Source organism: Desmodus rotundus, chromosome X, assembly GCF_022682495.2.
Source record: "Desmodus rotundus isolate HL8 chromosome X, HLdesRot8A.1, whole genome shotgun sequence".
NCBI classification, from domain to species: Eukaryota; Metazoa; Chordata; class Mammalia; order Chiroptera; family Phyllostomidae; genus Desmodus; species Desmodus rotundus.
In genome coordinates this window covers 94,289,531-94,295,220 of record NC_071400.1, presented here as the reverse complement: position 1 = coordinate 94,295,220, position 5,690 = coordinate 94,289,531, and positions in this window count along the sequence as shown.

The following is a 5,690-nucleotide window of genomic DNA, read 5'->3' as shown; positions in this document are numbered from 1 at the left end:
AATAAATATATTTAAAAAAAATAAAAAAATAAATGGGCTTCTTCACACTTGTCTCCAGAATCTATCAGACTTACTGAACCAAGTTACCAGCATCCCTGGAAAACCACAAGCCTCTGATACAAGGGTGGGGCTAGGAGAAATCAAAAGCCAATATTGTCTGCACGTTGACTTAAGAAAGGAGGATAAGGAAGGAGCAAAATTCCGGAAGCATATTTTTATAATCCCATACCAGACAGGTAAGGCATTCCCAGATGGAGAGGCCAGGCCTAGACTAATGGATGCCCCTCCATGTGGAAGGAAATGTCAGACATGGAGAGGATGCAGTACTCCCGACCCCAGCCCCACTTAGTATGAAACCTGTTCACTGAGTCATCTTACTCCCTACTTTGCTGCAGAAAAGGAAGCTCTGCTAGTTCTCCGTTTATTGGCTGGGGTTGAGAATGGCATTGCCACGAGGAATTGCAAAATTCTGTAATGGCATCATGATGCTAAGGGACTTACTTCTCTGACCATTGTGAAAACTAGAAAGCGAACAGATTCCTTATTCCCAACAAAGTATTACCTAGCACCAGTGTCTTTATTTTTCTTCAAGAAAATTGTCCTGGCAACAATATTTACTACCTCGGTGATCAACTCAATTTTTTATCTAGCCTTCCATGCTAGAAGTATCAAGTTCATTGAATTTTTCTAGCTGGCTAGTCATGAGCCTTGTCATTTCTACCTCATGTCCCTTAAAACTTTATTCCCTCCCTATCTCTACCACAACCACCTTAGTTCAGGCCATGAACAAAAAGCATTTAAAATATTATTTTCTCAAACAGATACCTTTTTGTCCCATGTTATGTCCCTTTCATCTCAGCACCTCTGAGGTGGGAGGTTCCATTTAACCTAAAGATATCCAACCTTAACAACATAGAGTGTTGCTTTTCTTTTCTACTCTATGGCCCCAGAGGCCCTCTTAATGTCTGGTCAGCGAACAGCTGGAGGTGCCATGGCATTAACATCTGGTAGCAACCTTCAACAAGTGAAAAGTCTCTAGATAAATGCTTTCGCCACTGCCTTCCTCCTCTTCCTTCACAGAAGCAATTCTGAGAATCATTCTATACATGGATGCTCAAAGAGTCTGGTGGTTTGAGTTCAAGTTACTCATTGTGGTAAGAAGCTCATTTATCTAGTGCTTTTAATTGTATTTTTCTCTTTCTCTGTCTCATTCTTCCTGCTCTCTCACTCCTGATTTCTGGGACTACCTCCCAAGTAAACCACCTGTTCTCTAGTCCTTGCCTCAGGCTCTGCTTTGGAGGGAACAGAAACTAATATGTGAGGTCTGTCCAGAAAAAGTCCAGCCATTGTTAATATAACAAGAATGGTTTGCACAACATCAGTGTCACCTGGCAGCCAAGGAGAGTGGACTAGAACGAGCATGCGTGAACAATGACAACTTCACTGTACTAGTCAGTGGGGGCAGTAGATGCCATTGAGTGAGCGTGTGTACTGTGTGGCTGTTGCATTCGAACTGACTGAGCAAGTACAGCAATGAATCTGCATCAAATTTTGAGTTAAGCTTGAACATTCTTCCATGGAAAATATTCAGATGATTTAGAAGGCCGCAGCTATGGGCAACTGGTGATTGGCAGCTTCATCACAACAACATGCCTGCTCATGCATCACATCTGGTGCAGAGATTTTTGGTGAAACAGCAAATCATCCAGGTGACTCAGCCCCCCTACAGCCCAGATTTGGCACCCTGTGACTTCTGGCTTTTCCCAAAACTAAAATCACTTTTGAAAGGGAAGACATTTCAGACCATCAGTGAGATTCAGGAATATACGACAGGGCAGCTGATGGTGATTGGGAGACCTGTGTGAAGTCCCAAGGTGCCTATTTTGAAGGGGACTGAGGTGTCATTGTCCCATGTACAGTATTTCTACTACATTGCATCTTCTTCAATAACTGTCTCTATTTCTCATATTACATGCTTGGATACCTTCTGGACAGACCTCATATTTTTTCATTATCTATGAAGCTGGAGAGTTTTATTATCATTGTTTTAAAGATAAGAAACCTGACACAAGGGTAGGTGCAGTGTCTTGTTCAAAGTTTTGTTTCTAGAATGTGTGATAACTAAAAATAGATACTGCTCCACTGTTTCCACAACACCAAGGTCTCCTCTCTACCTAAGATCCAAAGTATTTTCCACGTAATAATTTATCTGTATAAAAATTCAGTGTTGTAGACAGGCATAGGGTATTTTACAAGCCATTTGCAGAAAGTGGCCACTTTGCAGTTAGGCAAAATGGTAAATACTCATTAGATGAGCTTTGTTCAAGTGCTAGTACCCATTTACTATGATTCAGAGAATGGAGACTTTATTAGCTCTTTATTTGTTTGTTTTGCGAACCATTCATATTACAAGTATTGTTTGCCATGCTGCATTTCTTGAAATACAGCCAAATGAAGCACTTTATAAACAAAATAAGCCACTCAAATGATTTATTATCTTTCACAAATAAAATAAAATGCTCTAAAGCTGCACAATTAAGCTTTCAAATGTAAGTACTCAAGGTTGGCTTTCTCATTTAAAAAAATCAGATTAGCTTTAAAGTCTTAGCTCTAATTTCTACTGAGCAGAAAAGAAAAATCCCTGTCCAATTGTGAACTGTTTTTATTTTGCCTTTCAAACTTTTTAAAAACATCAGAAGTATAAAGAGGAAAAATGACTGGTGGAAGAAATGTGCCAAGAATCATGGATGGCCCTAAATAACAGGCAAGAGCAGAAGAGAGCCTAGGAAAGCCCTCTCAGGTTCTCTAGTCTTTTAATCACACAAATGAAATAGGAAATTGGGCCAAGGAAAGTGAGTATATAGGTCAGAGTCCCAGAAGAAAAGAGCACACTCAGCTGGGAGTTTTGAAGAAATCTTTGTAGTGAAGGAATTATTTAGAGGAATTATTCTTTAGCGGTACAGGTAGAATTAAGGGACCCATTAAAACATGTTAGGGAACCAGAGTACAGCAACATCAGAAAGCTGTTAGCACCCTTAGGCCTGATGAAGGAAAAGAGGAAGCAGAGCTCCAGACACTGTGATAGCTGGAACCACAGAAGTGGGGCCCCGATAGGCACTGTCATTGCAAAAGAACAGTATGGAGCTGGGAGAGAGCCAGAGGAATAATTACTTTGACCTTTTTAAATCTCCTGTGCTCTGATTCTCTCCAGGTGGCTCCCATTAGCTAAACCCAACCAGTATCCAGGGGTACAGAGGTCTCGCTAACACAATCCACAGAAGTAGGCCTCCTAGGGCATGCAGATAAAGATGGAGAAGTGATCTAGGAACTGCTGAAGAAAAAGGGAGGTCCTAATTTTGCTTACTCACTCATGAATCAGATCTGAAATATACCCCAGAAAACTCAGTTTCAGGGGTTCTTTAGCTCCCCAAAGGATAGGACTTAGACCCAGCACTTATAATAACCAATTGGGGAACACTTGAAATAGTTTTCAGCCTAAAGTTTAGATTATCCATTAACATATATGTGCACGTCTATACATATTTAAGCAGAGAACTGTGGTAATAACTATCGTATTGGTAGATAGTAATAAATGCTCACAAAACAGAATGGTTTCTGTCTTTAATATTTGAAACACTGGTGTCAATCAAATCTTTTCTCAGTTGACTGACTATTGTGTCCATATCCCCAAAGTTTATTTTTGAAATTGGACAAAAGTTTCTATTTTTTTACATACTCTTAATAGGAATATGGAGTAGTCACCAGATGAGCTCCTAGGGGATGTTTTTGCCCTAGTGGACTTTGGCTTTTATCGGAGCATGACACCATGCTTGTAGGTGTGCTACAGTTCAATCATTCATTCACTCAATGAGCATTTATTGAGCATCGAGCAGTGTGCTCAGCATAAGAGAGAGATTGCAAAATGGTCCTTGCCTTATTCAATAGTACATGTTAGTTTAGGAGGTAGATAAGAAATACGTAAATTCTTTAATAAAATATATACAGATTATGATCAGCACTGAACAGGAAATGAAAACAGTGAGGAGGCTGAAATATAACTAGGGAGAAACAATCTCAAGTACATAGGGTGGTCATGGAATATCCTTTTGAGAAGAGAATGTGAAGACTGAGGTCTGAGGAATGGGGAGGAGCTGAACCTGCAAAAAGCAAGGGGAGATATAACCCAGGCAGAGGAAACAGCAAATACAAATACCTAGTGGCAGGAAAGGGCCTGAGTCCTAAGACAGTATAGCTTCATCTTCCCTTAGGAAAAGGTGACGTGGTGGGTTGGGGGAGGTACTTCAAAAAGTAAATTTCTTTTTTCTTCTGTTGATTATGTGCCAGTTAAAGGTGAGATCATATGGTATTTGTCCCTCACTACCTGGCTTATTTCACTTAGCATAATGTTCTCTAGTTCCATCCATGCTGTTGCAAAGGATATAAGCTCCTTCTTTCTCTCTGCTGTTAACAACAATAAAATAATTTAAAATATCTATTTTTAATTATTAAAAAAAAAAGTAAATTTCTGGTCCTCATCTCAGATTCACCAAATCAGGATCTACAGAGGAGACTCCTGGGAAATAAGTGAATGCTATCATTAGCAACATTTGGAAAACCCTAACCACAGCAAATATCACTGATATTTGGACCATAGATTTGTCAAGGAGATGGGTTTGAGTGTAAAGGATAGTGTGTAATTTTGTTGGTTTCTCATAGTACCTCATTCCAGCGTGTTAGCCTCTTGGAAGCAGTGATAAGTTGCAAGTTTAAATATATCAGACGCAGCCCACTCTCTGGGTCCTGAAGCTGCTATCTACTTTAGAAAGATAAGTTATGAAATGTGGTAGGAAGAATTTCAAAGATGTCTCCCCAAGATTCCCATCCCCTAGTTATCCACTGAAACACTAATCTATTTCAGTGAAGGGATTTTGCCAATGTAATTCTGGTTACTGGACCTTCAAATCAAAAGATTAACCAGATTACTCATGTGGGTGCAATCACATGGGCCCCTACAAGCAAAGAAATTTCTGTGGCCAGAATCAGAAGAGAGAGATGTTCAGAGAGATACAGCAGAAACAAAGTTGTAGAGGTTTGAGGCATGGGAAGGACTTGACCTGCTGATGCTGGGAGGGGTGCTGCTGGGCATGGAGGGAGCCAGAAAGCATAAGAAAGAAGGTGGGCAGCCTCTAGGAGCAAAGACCAGCCCCTGGTTGACAGCCCACAAAGAAATAAGGACGTTAGTCCTTCAACCACAAAGAACTAAATTTGGTCAACAACTTGAATAAGCTTGGAAACTGACTTTTCTCAGTCTACCAGTAAGAACCCAGTTAGTGAACACTTCGATTCTGGCCTTGTGAAATATGAAGCTGGGAAACCAGGGAGGCCCACCAGGACTTCTGACCTGTAGAACTGCAAGATAACAAATTTATGCTGTCTTAAGACACTAGGTTTGTGGTGATTTGTTATGGCAGCAATGGAAAACCAGTACAGGAGGTCACAGTCAAACTTAGCAGCTCCCAACCTTAAGGCCACACTTTATACCACCATCATGAGGATTACCACCAATGGATTAGTGAACTGACCTGTGCCCCAGTCATTTAAGTTTTCTGAGACTCACATTCCTTATCTGTAAAACAGAGATAAAATTATCCCTAAGTCACAGAATGGGTTTGAGATTCTAATGAGATGAA